Here is a 19,766-nt window from a genome sequence, read left to right as displayed (position 1 = left end):
TTTTTTTTCTCTCCCCCCCTCCCTCCCCCCGAAGGCTGAAGGCCAAACTATGGAATTATAATGCTTATAAATTGTTTGGGGCTTTTATGTTTTTATGTTACACTGTCCAAGTGTAATTTCTAATGTGTTTGCTTTATTTTATTGTACTCCTTCCTCATATAAGGCTGAAGCAAAACTCCCTCTAAATAGAGAAATAATTTAAAGAGGAATCAGAAATCAACTGAGGCTCAGTTCGATCTTCCACCAGTTTCTTATGAGTCTTGCACAATCCATTAACCTCACTCAGGACTCAAAACTAAATTAAAAGCTCTTTCTCTTAGTCTTTCACCCTGTCCATTCCTTAATGTTTCCTTCTTCCTGTATTCCCAGTGAATACAAGGCTACTTTCTTGCCAAAAAAGAATGCAATGCCAATTAAACTGAGATGACTTGATCCAAAACTTTTCTTTTTCTTTTTTCTTTTTTTTTTTTTTTTCTCCTATCTTTAAGGCTCTAAGGCAGCCTGCTACAAGGAAAAAAGTGGGGGATAAAAAAAAAAAAAAAAGAAAAAAAAAGATAAATGAGTCTGTAACAGGAACATTGCAGCCAACAGAATGCAGGCAATCCCAAAGCAGCAACAAAATAAGAATGGGACCCATTCCCAGAAATCAATACAAAATTTCATTCCTGTGGTAGAAAGTGGCCAGGGGATATCAGTTCAGGGGAAATACAATCTCAGGTTTCATTAGACTGTTTTATAGGGGTACCGCTAAGGTTCAAATCACACTCTGTGGCAAGCACCATGAAAATCAGTGCACTGGTTGAAGATAGGATAGGTCACCCTGGTTCTCTGCAAGCAGCTTTGCTGTTTCATGTTTCCCATCCCGTTTCCTTCACTCTTGACGATGGAGAACTACAGAGGCAGTAGAGTGCACCTGCCAAGTGGTCTGTTTTCCCTTACCTGCTAAGTAAGAACAAGCAAACATGGAAAGCAACACCTGAATTCCATCTGCTTCAGTTTATTTTTGGAGCCCTATCTGCACAGGTCAACTTTACTTCCCTCACATCCCAGTAGAGGGAATGGAGTGAACAGTTTGGGTCGCTAATGCATCGAACTGCCACCACACGCTCAATACACACAGTAAATCCCAAGGCACACGTAATCCTAGTCTGGTGGTGCTTGTGTTGTGCTTTTGTGTGTGCTAGGAGGCAGGGAGCCATTTGCACACTTTTGGTGTTGTAACAGTTACAAGCCATCACCCCTATTTCAAAGACGGAGGGTTTCCTAACGAACCTCTACTTTACTAGCTTTACTCACCATTTGTAGGAACTGATAATGCTACAGTTTCATCTCCAAGATCCCAGTAATAAATTTCAGTTATTTTCACCGTGGGATACACCAGGCATAACCATATTAGATTTGTTTATCTTCAAAACAAACACTGTTCTGCTCTAGGGGCTCCCAAGGGCCTGGAAAATGTATATTATCACAGACCTCTGGGATCTCCCAAGAACATAAGGGCTTTCGCTACATCATCCCCTAAACCTCACCAAAGATTGAGAAAATTGCATTGGCTGACATTCAAGTTCTTAGAATATCTTTTAAAAAAAGAGAAATAGCAAGTAAATCAGGCTTCTGCTGCTAGTACTGGTTTGCTCTCCACAGTTGCCCAGGTCTGAAAGGAGTGTCCAGGGGTTGTTTCAGTACATGAACGTGGCAGTTTCTACACAGTTCAGTACATGCAGATTAGAAAAACTGTCATATAATAATAATAATTAATAATAATAATATAATTACAATATAAATTGTCTACGCAAGCAGGATATGAATAAACAAAAGGAAATGTTTCTTCACACACTTATTGTTAGCCTGCAGAACTCTTTTCAGCTTGATTTTGTGGATGTTAAATGTTATAGGAGTTCAAAACATAAATGTATGTGTGTATGTATGTATGCAAAGTCCATCAAAGGACAGCAAACACTAAGAAACCCACCATGCCCATCTTTTGATGTCCTATGGGGTAACTCCAGACCTTTGAGAAAAAGGTTTAGATTCAATCTATAGTCAAAGGAAAAAAGAGTGTGATTTATCCTTCTTATTTTTGGTGTCTTCTTCAGCAGAGGTAAATCAAAGCCAGGACTTGATTGATTATAAAGAAAACCTAAGGTTAAAAGCTCAGATTCTATTGTTTTCCTTGCAGACAGGCACATCTAGTCAGATGTATCTGACTAAACTGACTAAATTTAGTCAATTGTATCTGAGTAAGTCTGGCTCAGGAGGTATTTGAAATGCAGGCTGCTGGGCACAGAGAGAACATTAGAGCGATATGCTTCACCTATCACTGTAGCCTTCCTTAAGCTTTCACTATTAGCAGGCTACTTTGATATCACTTCCCAAAACCATCTTTATGCTGTTTTGTTGCACTCTTCATCAACAGATTTAAAAAAAAAAAAAATATTGAGGAACACGGAAACTGAGACAGAAAGCAAAGAGAAGGAGGAAACAGTAACCTCAGAGCCAGAGGAGAGAATAGAAGCTGCCTGTCATCTCTGCTAATTAGCAATGCCGTATCTGAGAAAATAAGACCAGGTTTGGATTGTTTATAACAAAGGGCTATAAAAAAAAACCCCCACACTTTATAAAAAAGTGTTATATTCATCTCTGTTGAACGCAGAGATGCATTAATGTTACCATGTTTTCCTGAAAGGATCCACATGTTTCATGTTTCTCCATTAACTGTGGACTGGTAGAGCCTTTAATGTGTCAAGTCAGTGTTCAACAACTGAACGGCAGAGCACAATTCAAATGGAAGTGTAAGCTGGAACTTCATGGCCTCCTGATTTAATTTCTTTTGCCTCAAGGACATTTGCAATTTCCTGAGTTCAGTAGAGACAGTCTGGTTTCAGTTTCCCAGAAGATATCAGTGATACGTGCAGTTAAAGAATATTTTGACACATACTAGAAAAATCAAGAAACCAAGTGGATAGTGCATGAAATTAATTCTTCTTAAAAAAATCATTACTCTCAATGGAGTGAAGGAGTTTGACTCACACCAATTTTGAAAGGGCATATATTTGTATAGATACAAATACAGTAAATACAATCAATGTCTGTTTAGTTCTGAGAGAACACAAAAAACTAAAAGCAGCTGCCTACGGCTCTATAAATATGTGTCGTGGTTTAACCTCAGTCGGCAACTGAGCACCACGCAGCCGCTCACTCACCCCCCCACACCCGGTGGGATGGGGGAGAGAATTGGAAGAGCACAAGTGAGAAAAACTCGTGGGTTGAGATAAAAACAGTTTAATAATTGAAATAAAATTATAATAATAATATTATAATAATAATAACAACAACACACAAAGCAAGTGATGCACAGTACAATTGCTCACCACCCGCCGACCGATGCCCAGCCAGTCCCCGAGCAGCGGCCCCCCCGGCCAGCTTTCCCCAGTTGATGTACTGAGCATGACATCCCATGGTATGGAATGTCCCTTTGGCCAGTTTGGCTGTGCCCCCTCCCAGCTCCTTGTGCACCTCCAGCCTGCTCAGTCGGTAGAGCATGGGAAGCTGAAAAGTCCTTGACTAGTGTAAGCATTACCTAGCAACAACTAAAACATGGGTGCGTTATCAACATTGTTCTCCTCCTAAATCCAAAACACAGCACTGTACCAGCTACTAGGAAGGAAATTAACTCTATCCCTGCCGAAACCAGGACAATGTGCAACAAATTGAGAGCTTTCATTTTTCTTCATTTATTTTTATTAAGGTGGCCGCCACAGAGATAAACCGGCATGTGCTGTGTGTAACTTGTAGTACTGCACTCTTTGTTGTTGCCTTGACATTATGGCAATATTAATAACAATCATGTGTTTATGTTACAACCTACATATATTCTCTCACACATACTCTCAAGGTGCTGCTTTATTGTGAACTGTTCCATTAAGAAAGCCGTTGTTAGTACATAAACCTGAGCAGAGAACCAGGTGAATGCATTTCTGCTGCCTCCGGACCTGCCCTAGCTATATGTGTAAATCAGATTAGCAAATTTTAGAGTCATGTGTTTAAGCAAGGCATCGCTCAAACGTACGGATGCTCCAGGGAAGGAACCACATGGGAGGAAATGTGCAGATCGGAAGGGTCCCATACACTTCCCTGCTCATGGAAATAAATACTCGTTGCTGGGTTATTCCAGATGGAAATTTAAATAAAGTCTCTTTCTTCTTGTTTTGGTTCAAGTATATCAAGCACTGGGAGCAAGGCAGGTGAAGGTAACTTCAAGAACAACAACCTCTTTTCCCCAAGTTTTCTATACTGGAAAGGCAACAAAGCACAAAGCAAGGCTGTGAGTAGGCAGCTGAGAGAGCAGGACTGGACCACATTAAGAAGATGCTTCCTAAGTACCTGTACTAAGGAGCAAGGGATATAAACTTAAACTGAACACCATGCTTACGTAGCTGTCCTGACTTATGCACTGTGTGTATGATACTAACATACAGCTATACGCAAAGTGAGCAGGTCAGAAATCTAAGCACAGTTGTCTAGACCATTTGATGTGCCTTAGGGTATCTTACTTGACCTCCAGTTGCTGCTGCCTGTGTGGACCTTTATGTTTGCTCTTTGTCAGGATATTTTGGACACTATAGGATATCTCTAATGGCAAAAGACATTTATGTTTCAGCACTTGAATAATTTCCTCCGTTATATCAAGTGGAAGCGGGTCTTCTCAGAAGAAAAACAGGACATTCTCTATGAAAGGGACATTACCCTTGTGCCACGATCATAGTCGCTGATAAAGACTTGTGCATAGGAGAGGTGGTTGGGTGGCTGGAAGGATTTGGAAATTTTTTACACACATCAAAGCTGGGCATTGAAAGAGGTCTCAGTGTTATCCAAACTAATCATCCTGTGGGCCAACGGTGCAGAACGGTCTAGCTAAGAAACCCGAACTGTCTTTGGCTACGTACAGTCATTCAAAAAATACTGTTCTGCTCATTTTACTCTCTGTAAGAACATTCACAATTGCTTTAAAATATTATTTCACCACACAAGTTAAATCAGTGGATTTACAGAAGTGAGAAAAGTCACCAATATTCTTGAGAAACTCCAGGATCAGTAAATATGCTTTGAAGTCATAATAAAGATGTGTAATGAACTGTGCAATTTGTTTGGCATTTTCATTTCTACAAAGACCTGATCAAATATAGCAATTCAGTACCATTAGCTGTTCTTTCCTCTTCTGCATTTCTGTATTATGCCTGTAAAGTCCTGATTCTGTTTTTGAAAAGTGAATGAGAGTATTTCCACTCCACTCAGGGTATGTCATATCAGGCACCATGACAATAAGGAGGGGGATAAAGAAATACAGATAAGAAAAAGCAAAGAAACAAAATCAAAAAAACCCTTCATTAACTCCCTCATGGACAGTGTTTTACATCAACATAGAGATGAAACAGAGTCTGATTCACCTTTTTGCTAAGTGTTGTCTTTAAAGTAATGCAAGAGAGGAGTTTAATCCACTAGGTATATTAGATCACTCACTTCATACTGAATTACACTTTTTACTAATTCTATAAGGACTTTCAGTTTTAAAAATTTAGCTTAAAAAATGATACATTATTATGTAAGCGTTGCAGAAAGAAGCTTACTTTGTCATGGAAACAACATTACTAGATTTAATTCCTGTTCTTATCAAGCAATGATTCAACTGGTCAAACCAGAGCCAAGACTCGCAAAATGTTGTGTTAAAAATAGAGGTGTTTGGGAAGGAGTTCTGATTATCTGGGTTTTTTCAGAACTGATTTACATCATAACTGGTACCCACAACACTGGCTTGGCAGTTGAACAAATTGTTGTCTCCAGGAAGGCCTTACATTGTTACTTGATTGCGTTTTTGTCTGCCTGTGTAAATGGCACCCAAACTACTGTAATTTCAAAACACTTCAGACTGAGTGAAAGGGTAAAGCGATTAGAAACTTATTCAAGCCAAGGCACAATTGTACAACCTGCAGCATAGTTTTGACACCATGCTTTAAGTAAATTGTGCAGAAAACAAACCACAAACAGAGCACACTGCCAAAAAAAGGCATTGATCCCTTTCAAAATGGCTTACATGAATTTAAGATATGGTTACCTTCTAACACTGACGGCTCCTGGAGAGATGCATGTCTCACCGCAGATTAGAAACTAGCAGCAGCATAATCAACAGTTCCCTTCACTCAGTGGACACTTTCTGAAGTGGTAATTCTGGACAAAAGATGTGTTATGCAACGTGGGGTAAACCTATTTTTGAGTTTGCCTTAACTGGCTTTTTATCTTGGAGATCAGTTGAAAAATCTCTCTTTGAGCATGCTGAGGCATTCTCAGTATAGTTGATGATTTCCACAGGAACTGACATCTTGAGTTAAACCAAAGTATACCTTTATCCTATCTCTAATAGTAGGCAATACCAAGAAATGTTTCTCAAAGCCTCGTACACTCAGGATGCAACCACTCGTTGGAAAAGTGTTTAAAAATCTTGCTAGACATAATGTGCTTGAGGTGAAACTAAAGGTTCAATAATCCTTTCTAATTGCTGATTGTATTACCTAAAATGGCTTTCTCCCATTGTTCCTGAGACTTTCTCCTCCAACGATAAAACTCCAGATGTACAACTCCCAATAACACATGCTAGATGCCTTCCTCCTTCATTCCTCAGAGGTCAACCTAGGCCTGAAAGGTGACAGTCTCCTGCCAACGTTGCAGTTCCCACTTATTTTCAAAAGTATTCCAGAGCAGTGGGATTTAAGGGTCTGAATCAGCATCTACCCACTCACAAATCTGACTGAAACTTCATGGGAAGATTCTCACCCTTCCGAGAGCTTTTAGTTTGGAGCAAAAGTGGGTTTTGGGAACGGGAAGTTGGAGGGTAGGATCTACCTTTGTTAATGCAATATGTCTGGCTGAGAAATGAGGAGTTATATTTACAGAAATCTGGGATACGGTGTTCAGATTCAGCTGAACACCTGCAATGAAGGGACTGAAAGAGAAACTTTTTAATTTTTGACCACTCGGACACACTGTTCATCTGATCTGGGGAACTCCTGCACCTGGGTCAGGGCAACCCCCAGCATCAATACAGGCTGGGGGATGAAGGGATGGAGAGCAGCCCTGCCCAGAAGGACTTGGGGGTACTGGTGGATGAAAAGCTGGACATGAGCCAGCAATGGGCGCTTGCAGCCCAGAAGGCCAATCGTATCCTGGGCTGCATCCAAAGCAGCGTGGCCAGCAGGGCGAGGGAGGGGATTCTGCCCCTCCACTCTGCTCTGGTGAGACCCCCCCTGCAGTACTGCGTCCAGCTCTGGAGCCCTCAGCATAAGAAAGACATGGACCTGTTGGAGCGGGTCCAGAGGAGGGTCACAAAAATGGTCAGGGGGATGGAACACCTCTCCTGTGAAGAAAGGCTGAGAGAGTTGGGGTTGTTCAGCCTGGAGAAGAGAAGGCTCCAGGGAAACCTTAGTGCAGCCTATCAGTACTTCAAGGGGGCTTAGAGAAAAGATGGTGATTAACTTTTGAGCAGGGCCTGTTGCGACAGGACAAGGGGGAATGGCTTTAAACTAAAGGGGGGGAGATTTAGACTAGATAGAAGGAAGAAATTTTTGACGCTGAGGGTGGTGAAGCACTGGCAGAGGTTGCCCAGAGAGGTGGTGGCTGCCCCATCCCTGGAAACATTCCAGGTCAGGTTGGACGGGGCTCTGAGCAACCTGATCTAGTTGAAGATGTCCCTGCCCATGGGAGGGGGGTTGGACTAGATGACCTTTAGAGGTCCCTTCCAACCCAAACTATTCTATGATTCTACGATTCTATGAACTGCTGATCCAATGGGGTAAGCTTGTAGGTGACAATGATTTTGCTTGTCCATCTCCCAGATTTTCTCTGTTAAATCAGTCCCCTCTCTTCGCAAAAAGACTAGTCTACTCTGAAGCCTAAAAGTTCCCACCTAAACTCTGAATAAGGGGTTATGCTACTTCCAGCTGATATCTAAGAAGGTCCCTGACCATTGTCCTTAGAGTTGCCCCATACTTAGAGTTGCCTTTTCTGAGAGTAATAGCAACAGACAGTAAGGCTTGTTCCGCTTTCCTATTACCTCCAGAGGATTTTTTTGGGAAAGGCACACCTCTCTTTCACTCTTCAGGCAGCAGTGGTAATACAGGAATGTTCCCTGTTTAAACTAGATTTGGAAGGGTGTACCAGGTGTCAGAACAACCCATAGGATATAAAAGATAACCTAAGGCTGTCTTAACCTTCTTTTCCTGGTCTACAGATCTTGTGTTTAGAGCTTCAGTCCCTCACACACCTTTGCCTTCACCCAGACATCCTTGCCTCTGGTGGATGCAAGACCATGGCAACTATCTATGACATGTCTTTCAGATAGAATCATGGAATCACAGGATAATGCAGGTTGGAAGGGACCTGCAGAAGTCTCCAGTTCAACCTCCCACTCAAAGCAGGGTCAACAATTGGATCAGGCCAGGTTTCTCAAGGCTTTTTCTATCTGGGTTTTGAAAATCTCCAAGAATGGAAACTGCAGAACCTCTCTGTGCAACTTACTCCAACACTCAACTATCCTCAGGGTAAAAACGCCTCTCTATATATCCAGTATGAAACTCCTTTGTTTCAACTTATGCCCATAGTCCATTGTTCTGCCATGTACCATGATGAAGAGCCTGGCTTTTCTTGATGATCTCCTCATAGGTACTGTAAGGCTGTTACTAGGTTGTCCCAAAAGCCTCTCTCCTTCCACCAGCTAAACAAGTTCATTTTCCTCATCGTCTCCTCACAGGCCATCTTGGTGGCCCTCCTCTGAACTTGCTGTAGTTGATTGACATCTTTAGTATATTGAGGAGCCTAAAACTGGATGTAATATTCTAGAAGTGGTCCAGCAAGTGCTGTGTAGAGGGGGATAATCACTTCCCTGGATCAACTGGCTATGGTCTTAATACAGCCCAGGACGCTGTTGGCCTTAACCTGCTTTCCTTGGGACCTATGAAAAGTGTACAGACTCCAGGCTACCAAGTAGCTGAATGGTTTATCACACTGAAAAAACTTGTGATGAGTTTCACGGAGCACAGGCTGAGGGAATCTGTGCTAATGTAAGACTTCTCTCACTGCAGGGACGTTGGGGAACAGAGAAGCTTTTAGGAGCTCTGCATTTGTCATGCTGCCGGATGCCACATTCATTTGCAAGGCAAGTTCTTGTTATTACTTGTTATAATTTGCCCATTTATACTTCATTACATTTAAACAAAACGCTGAAGAGAAAAGATCTTAGACAGGAAATTTGTTTTGTGCAGGCTCCCAGCAAGTTCAATAGAAACCCCCATCTGAGTCACACTTGGAACAGAAACGCGTGATGAACAGCTACAGGAGGCTGCAGAAACACTTTCTACACACACACATATACCCTACCCAAGGGAGAAAGCTTTAATTAATCTACTAATTAAATTAAAGCTATTTGCCCTCAACTATCACACACATTCCTCCCTTTCACTCCTCCCCACATGCGGCTCTAGCAAGTGTGTCAAGAGCTCTCACTCTAATGTTCCCCAAAGGGGCTTTGGGACTGGGGAGAATACTGAAGAACGGAGGCAAAGAGCTCATTACAACAGTGGTAATGGGAAGTACTCAAGCTCATTCTCAATTTCCCTCCTTCTCCTTTCAGTGCTAAGAGACGTTGGTTTAGATATTGTGCCAAAGTGGAAGGTAAAAAAAACCCAAACCACAACCAAAAAAACCCACTCAAATCCCACAAGGAATCAAATCTTTGCACAAAAGACTGTGCCTAGAGTAGCTTTCTCAACAAACCCTTCTTTCTCCTTCACGTCTCTGGAGGGTTTTGCCACTATTTCACTGTAAAAACTCAAGGAGGGAAATAAAGTACATGTTCATCAAGGAAAGAAGGGAGCAGACTGAATGGTGTCTCAGAGCACCAACACAGTGAGACGAGCCAGCATGGAGCTCAGCAGAGGGGATTAGAAAGGAAGAGAGGCAATGTAGGAAAACTTCCTAATGATGATCAGTGAGGCCATACACAGCAAAAACACCACCAACAACAACAAATTACAAGAGAGAGAGAAGAGTTATCTTAAGATACATTTATGACCAGTTTTGGTTGTTCTTGGGCTATGGACACTACCTGGGAAGAAAGTACAGCAGTGGCTGTAAGGAGATTGCTGGCAGAGCCACGGTGCATGAGCTGCCTTGTTCCTCTGATGACCCAACTTACGACTGTGAAGAGCATGATGCAGCTGTGCTTTGCCATGTGTTGGCCACATTCACAGCCATTTAACATTGATACAAATACAAAATACGATATAAAATGTTGCACTGATCAGTTGAGGAACTGAGGTGTCATTCAAGTAATCCAGTTCAGAGGTAAGGAAAGTTTCTCCGCTGCTTAAAGATGTCAGTGTGAAATATTTCACTATTTTTGGAATCAAAATTTTAAAAGGTGATGCAATCTGCTCAAGGGGAGAGGAGGGGAGGCAGGGGGAAGTCCAGATATATGACCGTATTCCTGCAGGATGACAAAAGGTATTGAAACAACTGAGTTTTCCGCATGATAGAAAATTCCAAAATTTGCTTGTATAAAGTTATTAACCACTGTAATCCTTCAGTCTGGGTTTATACCACAGAGAATGAGACTAATGCTACTTTTATGAGGTGATCTAATAAAATAGGGTTCCTATTATGATTGCCTGCCTAATGATGGGTACCTTATCTCTGTATTTAGGACTGCATCAATGCCGTGCTGCTGAGAAGCATCAGCAGACACTCCTCTTGCAGCCAGTTAATGGTTTGGACACACAGTGTTGGTCAATATTTATGGTCTAAGTTATCTGTGTGAAAAACATGGTATGGAGAGACACTTGCAGCGTCAATGTTTGTTTCTTGCTAGTAACAAAAATGAGGGCCCAAGGTGACTTGTGCAGCTGTAGATATTGCACTAATGAATCCCATTCTCACCCTACTTCTTGTAAACTGTTACCTGTGCATTGCTTTTCCACCTTAAGCACCCCAGAGTTTATAGGCCAGCAGAAGAATTGCACCGTCATTGGGCACGTGAGACCTTACTTCAGCCTATCAGTACTTCAAGGGGGCTTAGAGAAAAGATGGCGGCAAACTTTTGAGCAGGGCTTGCTGCGACAGGACAAGGGGGAATGGCTTTAAACTAAAGCGGGGTAGATTTAGACTAGATATAAGGAAGAAATTTTTGACGCTGAGGGTGGTGAAGCACTGGCACAGGTTGCCCAGAGAGGTGGTGGCTGCCCCATCCCTGGAAACATTCCAGGTCAGGTTGGACGGGGCTCTGAGCAACCTGACCTAGTTGAAGATGTCCCTGCCCAGGGCAGGGGGGTTGGACTAGATGACCTTTAGAGGTCCCTTCCAACCCGAACTATTCTATGGTCCTATGATTCTATGATCACCAGTATTTAAATATCTGACAAGAGCTCTTTAATAGCAGCATTTCAATGTAATTCTCAGAAAACATAATCTCTGGTGATATGCAGTTATATCATGACAGTGAATAGCTAAGTTCTGGGTAGACAAATCATTGCCAAAGGGGTGATCAGTTCCACCAACACAATTCCCTCCACTGATGCAGCAGACGGTATTTGGTACATTTGTGATTCATAGTAATTTAGCCACATGCAACATTTCTGTCTTGGGCATTTGTAAGCTTAAAAATGATACCTGTTTAAAGGTGCCCTTGACATCACCGAATGTAAGAAGCCACATTACCTGTTGTATAGTACTTACCTCGTTAAAGTAAAAGAGTCAACTTCTCAACTAAATGTATATTGACAAATAATGACTTACAATGGGAGATTTGGCCTTTGTCTTTAACCCTATAACCTATATTTTCAGAACCTGAGAACATGCAGCTCTGAACCAGGATCATGCCTTGTGATTTGAATACAGTTCAAATGTGCCTTCTCCAAGAACATGCAGTGAACAGGTGATGGAGTACAATTTTGGACCTCAATTCCCCATTCCTGATATTTCAAAGGAACAATAAAAGCATATTGCTTTCAGATATGCCGTAAAAAAGAAGCACATGCCCAGACTCACTATCAGCAGGGACCCATGTATTAGCCACAATAAAAACACAATAGGCAGACAGCAATAGCTGACATTTTCACAGGAGCTTGCGAGATACAGAAATACAATCACACCCAATTCCTTTCTTTAACCACAAGAGTTGAACTTCTTGAACTCATGTAGTGGGATTTTTTTTTACGCACTATAAAAAATCCAGACCCACCAACCTAAATCCATTTTCTGAGGCGTTGAGAGCAGCAGCTATATGAAAGGAGAGCAGAGATAGGAACCAGCAATGCGTAATGAAATCTCCAGTCCACATCACACACTGGGCAGAATATTCAGCAATGCTGCGTACTAACAGTGGGCCAGCTATAGCCTTCTTACACTGCAGTGAATCTTCCCTGTTAGAAACCAACCCTGAACACTCCTGGTTTTTTATTTCTTTTTTTTTCACATTGCTGTGGGATAGATCCCCAAAAGTAGAGATGGTGTTTTGGAGGGGTAACACCACTGTAGAAAAGGTTTTGGCTGGCATGGAACAATGTGTTTGAGATCAGTTCTAGCTGCAGGTGTGTTAGACATACAGGTCCCTCTTTCTCCTTCCCAAAGTTTCCTCTTTTTTTTTTTCCTTTCCTAACATTTTATGTGTTAATATTATTATTTACTAGTTGCTGTATCAAGGATACTCTGCCATTATAAACTCTAACTCAAAGTTCTTATGAACCATGATGTAAGAATGTTACTATATCCTGCAAAAAATGGGATTCCTATCCCTGTGTGACTCCTTATCCTAATGCTTTGCTTCACGTGGCGTGAGGATAGATAAGCTGCACAGAGACTGCCCATGAGACAACCATGTGGGTAGGAGATAGGTGGGACCCAGCCCCTGCTCTGCTAACTGCTCTGTTAGCAGCATAAAATACATATAGCAATGAATTTATCACATGTGCAGTGCTCACGAGGCGTTCTTAGAAAATCTTACCCATGACTACTTTATATTTCATGAGCTGAACCTCAAGCAGGTATCAGAAAGTTCAGAAATATGACGTGTTACAAAATAACATTGCAAAATTACTAGAAAACAAAACAAAGCAACAAAACACAGTGCCAGATTGCATACCCTATCTCGAATTCCTATTTTACCCTTATATCACTGCAGGGTATGATTTGATTTAAGGAGGGACAACATGGAGTGATAGGGATGGTCGTCTTCTAAGAACAGACTCCCCCTTAAAGAGTGACTTCATTCCAAATAAACCAGCAGGACTTGGATGCATTTCAGACCCTGACAGATAAGCCACAGGTCTCACTTTCAGAGTCTTGTCATGACCCAGATTCTGCTCCAGCATTTTCTGCTCTACTGCTATACAGAAATTTGCTCAGATAAGGGATATCTTACTGAATAAGGACAGATTCGGGATGCATTTTATTATCCTCATGGTACATTTCCTGTTGTTCTCAGCTCCAACAAAATGTAGCAGACATCTAAAGTGTTAAGCCAGTCACCTCGGCTGGCAGGTACAAGGGCTTTCTCAATGCAGAACTCAGTGGCACAGGGGCTCTCTCCAAGGGTAACAGATGCTTCAGCTGTGCTGTTTGCAGCTGACTGCAATGCGCAGGCATTTAGGACTCAGAATCTTTTGCATATTTAAACAAGAGAAAATTTTTCAGTGTCACAAAAAAACAGAAAGAAAAAAAAAAGGGCTTTAAAGCCCAAGCTTGCATGGTTACTACTCTACACTAAAGATAGTAAAGGCTGGCCGATACGTTCAAGCCTCTCTTCTCAAATTCAATTTGCTAAATGGGTGGAAGCATCAATAAATTGGCATCCTGAAGAAAGAGGTAAGGGTTCTGCTGGGGTATTTATGCATGCCATGTTTAATAGGGTCCTTGTACGTTGACTAAGAAAGGCTAATATGTATTTGGGCTTGAAAATGCTGGATCTTACTTCATCAGTGACAATGACCACGTCATAGCCTCACTGATACCTGGTTCTGAAATCTTCAGCTGCCCTAGATTCCCACATGTCTTGATGTGTCTTGATGTAGTATGCATCCCGGCAGCACAAGCCAAATTTTGCCTCTATAGTTAACAGTGGTGGGTGGCGAGAGCCACGCGATACATGCAACACAACCTCAGAAAACATGCCTTGCTTTGCATGGTAGCCATGAGTTCATGCCTGTGTCTTTCCCTTGATTGTTGTTCTTAGTAAGCCAAAAACCTCAGAAAAGGTTGTTGCTCAGGTTCAGGACCTGTTGCTCAGGTTGTTGCTCAGCAATTCAGTTGCTCAATTTCCCCACATGAATGCCTGCCCAGGACCTGAAGTGGCCAGAATTTCTCAGATATTAACTTTAACAGCTTCATTTTCAGCTCCCTACTCATATCCTTTCCTTCCAAGAAGTTAATATCTCTTCTGCTAATGTATTTCCAGTTGCAGAGAGAAAATTCAGTTCCACCATGTATATTATTTTTACTTCTCAGGGACTTCAGGCCCTTATTGCCCATCCTACAGCCATATATGTGCAATGGAATAAAGACATGCAAAGCATTTCCTCTAAGGTAAAGGGTCTAAGTTTTCATAACTCCACTTATTTCTGAATTAAAGTATGACAGACAAAAAAAAGATATAGCTCTGAAGCCCTTTAAATGGTAACATTGAATTGCAGTAATCTTTTAATTTGGTTCAGACTGAAGTTAATAGAAAGAAGAAGGTTTCATTTTCCATGAGGAAAGGTAGGGTCAGAAATGGGGGCAGCTATTTCAAACTGCTTTCATTTTCCTGTTATCAGAAGAAAATATTAACACATGTAAATACCGTATGTCTAACACATACTGAAGAGAGAGAAAAAGAAGAGATTCCTCTGCTATGAGAGCAAATTGCTGTCACACTTAAGGTAAACAAAGATTTGAAAGCAAAATTGGTGAAACTTTTTTCATATTGTCCTTCATGGGTTAGTCTGGGTGACTCCAATATACGTTGACTGTCATTTATTTGATCAAGATTATTGTGTTCAGAATTTCTACATTACACCTTTGACAACAGATATAAATATTTCACATTTTCACATATGAAAAAAATAAACTGAATAAAACCCGCTGCCCCAAAATGCAAGCAGTCAGTAATGAAAACAGAATTTCCTCTAGACATACACATCCCTGTCACTTTCCCTTTATTTTTTGTTACGTTACATTAAACTCAGGATTTCATTCTTCCACAATTTTGACGGTGTTATTTCACAATGGCTTCTGCCAGCTTCTGCAGCTGTTTGGTGTTTGTTATTTTTCCCCAAGCCATGAACACAGCTGGATGATTGCTACTTCACATTGCTCAACATCCAAAAGCCTCCAGTTGGAAGCTGTGCCATGTAGTGGGACCTGACCTCAGTACAAGATGACCTGCCCCTCGAATATTAATTGTCACCCACAAGGTGTTATTTTGGATTTCATTAACAGAGATATAGGAAAAATCCATAGACACAAAAGGGAAAAGAAGTTGAATTTCCATCTTTGTGCCCTCTAATTAAATATGTGCAGAATTAAAGTTGTAACCAATAAGTTACAGGTTGAAAAGGAAAGCAAAATCAACTTTATCATTTCTGGTTCCCATCTACTCCTTTAATTCACCGAAAAATCCCTAAAAGATTAAAATGCAGCTAGTAAACAGTTGAATAAAAAGAACAAATAAATAAACTCCTGTGAAGTGGAGAAGGAATAAGTAGTCAATACAAAGATGAAGGTATTCATCAGACAAAGATTTACATAGGACTTCACATCAGTGTTAGAAAAACAGGAGGTGCTGCGCTGTGCCCTGGCCATCCCCATCTGTGCTTTTCCAGAGCACCCAGGGGTGACCCCCAGCTGCCATGCCATGTATTATCAGTACATGTACATGGATTTTATGGGTGAGAATAAGTTAGATACCGGGTCATGTACAAAGAAATGTGAGAGAAACGGCAGAAAAAGAGGGATGCTTGATCGTCCGTTCAGTACAATGAACTGAGGAAATACCATGTTTCACTCAGATATGACTCCTCATTTTGTTTATGGTTTGAGCTACAAAATAGACCAAATACAGAACCCAACATTTTTTTCAGGTTAGCTGAAGATATGGATCTCAGCATGTCTGAAAGCCAGGTGCCTCACAGAGCTCCTTAACCCTGGACTTACATGCAGCTCTCCAGGCAGCTCACCAGCAAGTGCTTCCCCATAGTGCAGCACTGAGATTAACAAAACTTCTCATAACTCATACATCTGTCTCTGGCACCATCACTATAATACTTGAGCATAGCTTAGCATTAAGTGGATTTCTCTTTTCCACACCTTTTAGAGACAGGGCAGTGCAGCTGCCCTCATTTGACACAGAGAGAACTGAGGAACAAGAAGCTGCAGCATTGCTCAAATGGAGCACTAATCTGGGGCAATAAGAACAGCTGATCTTCAAGCTCTCACGCCTTAGGTTACTGCTCTAATTGCCAGTGATCCTGAATTGCCAGACACCTGGATTAGTGTTAGATTTAAAAAAAAAAGAAAAAAAACAACAACAAAAAAACTGATGAGTTTTGTGAGTAGTAGCACAAGACTTTAGCCATTGATTGCGTGGATTAGTGTCTCCTAGATGAGCTCCTGTTTGGATACTCCGGTGTCTATCGAGGCTTGAGCTTATGCTGAAGTTCATTTTTCTGTAGGGAATTAACAAAATCTGTCTTTGCCTAAACATTTGGATGTAACTGTTTGAAAATTAATTTGTCTGAGAATGTCATCCTTCTGCCAAATTCAGTTGAAACCACCCATAGCGTTCAGGATTTGGGGGGAGATAGATGACCTGGAGGAATGGAAAACTAAATACATAAGCGTAGATGTGATCACCTTAGCCTGCTTTCCCCGGGGTATCAAAGGCCCTTCAGCATCTGACAGCCCATTCCCACTGATATTGCCTGCCTGTACAAAATTCCTGGCTCTCCCACAGCTGCTCTGCAGATGGAGTGTGCAAGGGAATGCCTACAGCTACAGTCAGTTACAGGATGAATAGTAACTTCATCACATTTGATGTCAAAGATTTTAGACTGAAAATATGCAGTGAGATTCAATAGTTATTTTAAATTCGCGTACAGTTTGTTCACCTGGTGTTGCTGCATTAGTTCAGACATAATAGACAACACATGATGGCCAAAAAGATTTCGATTTTGCACATCTACATTGCTAGAAGAGGTACTAAAATGGACTAGCTTAGCCTGAAATTGCATGAGAATTGAGTTTCTATTGCAATGTAAACATGTCAAGTATTTTGTTATGTTTTTTAAGTAATAGAGCAAATTATCATAAAACTGGCTAACAGAGATATAATAACTAAAACCAGCTCAGCCAGAGGGCAGCAAGAAAAAAGAACATTTCAATATTTGTGAGGAAGTAAACATGAATTTATACCCTTGAGCTTTAGCATATCTCTAATCTTATCCAGTATGTATTTTGCATTATCAGTTATCTGGCAAGCCCTTAGCAAACAAGAAAACCAAAGGCAAGCCCTTAGCAAACAAGAAAGCCAAAATAAAGGTCCAAAACAGTTTTATGCCAAAATATGTAATATGCTTAGATGTGGCTATCAGGTAAGAATAATTTAAAAAAAAAAAAAAAAATCTCTGTACTTTCCTTTCCAAAGCTGCAAATACCAGTAGCTCAAATTATTGACAAACTGTTTCAGGACTCTTCAAACAACCAAATCAACAGCCTGTATTTAGCCTAAATAACCCCTGAAAAACACATTTTGGCCACAGATGCTGAGTCAGAGTGAGGTTGTGGTACCGAAAGCATTTGAAAAGGGTACACAGAAGCTGAAGTGTTTTCTTTTTCCACCTAAAGCTCTTAGAGAATTAATAGGAAGTTTACACTCCAAAAGCAGCCCACTGAGCAATGTTTGACAGAAAAGGACATTGCATAAATGTGTTATTGGGAAGACTGGGAACAGCAAAAAACTTTATCACTTTGCAATCCTCCACAGAATTTTTCAGCATAAGGGTACATAAATAAAGTATATTGGAACAGTGAGCGCAGCCACTGAGCGCGTACAAAGGTTGGGAAACCATTAAACCCACCAACTGCCACAAATGAAATCTGGCTGAAAGACGTTCAATGAAACTGTTTTTCCTCGGGAAACTTGTTGATTAAGTTTATAGTCTAAACTTTATTGACAGCCAAAAAGGAAAAAAAAAAAAAAGCTGTCATTTGTTCCTTTTTAAAAAGGGGGAGGAGAGATATAAAGTGCTCCCTTTCCATATTGTGTCTTGTTTGAAGACAATATTTATTTAGATTTTTTTTTTTTACCAAAAAAGGTGAAAAAGTGGTTGAAATTGAGATTAAATTCTTTAAACTTTACTAGAAAGAATACTTCTACTACAAAATATTTTTCAAATGTTAAAATTTTATTATGTGGGGAAAATATTTTTCCTATTCTCTCTAAAATGGTGCCTACTTTATTTTTTTAAAGATCCTGAAGTATTTAATAGTATGCATTTTTTATTTTTCTTTACTACAGACACAATGATCCATTGGCATCTGCCCTCACCCATACAAGAACACACATTCAATACTCGACTTTAAAAACATATTCCAGGAAAGGTAGTAAACAGCATTTGTGACAACCTTACAAACCACCCTATGAAGATGAGTCCCAAGGTGTGGATAATGCAAGACAATCAATTGGGCAACAGTGACTTAACTGTCATCTATTCATCATCCACATGACATTCACAAAATGTAACATGCTGCTCAATAAAGATGAGGTTTCTAAAAACTAAAGAAACCAAAGCCTAGTTTAAGCTAATTTTTAATGACCCTGCAGTAAGGAGAGCACTAGGGAGGGTTAGGATGGGTTATACCAATATCTAGAGGTCTCTGTCGCTTGCCACTGACTACAGAAACACTATTAGTATATATTAATATAGGTAAATATCTTAATCTAGACATCCAGCATTTAGGTGGCTAAATATTGGTCTAAGTACATTTCCTGACATCAGTTAGGTACGCAACTCAGCTCTAACATGCACAGGGAAGTACAGAGGCAGGTCCCATTCATTAGGAAGGTGATGTTCTCCATTTTGGGCACAACTAGCTTTGTATGGCATGGAATAAATATATCACAGAGATCACCATATTTTAGTATAGAAGGGGACCCATATCTCCAAAATCCTCACTTCCAAGTGATTTTCACATGGGGGAAAAAAAAAAATTGAGAGAAACCCAATTTTCTTTTCAGGAACATGAGCACAAGCAAGCCTGGAGTGAGCTATTCGCCCCTTGCCCAGAGAAACAGAGAGGGTTTTGTTGAGCTGGGTTCTGTGCCCTTGGGGATTGCAATGATAACAAAATTAGGCTTTATGGTTGGTAGTGTTTTTTAATGGGCCTCATAGATTTTGATTAAATAGCCATGTCTCTATTGCTTTGAAAAAGAAGCCCTGGAAGCAGCCTTAAGCCCTGTACACTCTGCCTTGCATCTACTTCCTAACCCTATGGCTATTGCATAGGCAACCTCTGGACAGTTCATCTGGAGGACCTTGTGGTGTGTAACCCCGGGGCAAGCACTGATCCTGTATGTTCCTCCAGGCAGGCTTACAGCACAGCTACTTGATCCTCAGGAAGGCCCCAATTCTTGCCGTAGGACATACATTCACTGTGAGAAGCAGCGGAGTTTATTTCACAGATAAGGAACA

At 40.9% G+C, this 19,766-nt stretch overlaps 1 protein-coding gene across 11 annotated transcripts in view; it reads right to left on the bottom strand.

Moving 5' to 3' along the window:
- Window positions 1-19,766, bottom strand: part of ADCYAP1R1 (ADCYAP receptor type I) — a 150,394-nt gene that overhangs the window by 88,892 nt on the left and 41,736 nt on the right. The gene's annotated exons all lie outside the window — the stretch shown is intronic.

The sequence above is a fragment of the Aptenodytes patagonicus genome, chromosome 2, assembly GCF_965638725.1.
Source record: "Aptenodytes patagonicus chromosome 2, bAptPat1.pri.cur, whole genome shotgun sequence".
Lineage (NCBI taxonomy): Eukaryota > Metazoa > Chordata > Aves > Sphenisciformes > Spheniscidae > Aptenodytes > Aptenodytes patagonicus.
This window is presented reverse-complemented; position numbering and strand designations above follow the sequence as displayed.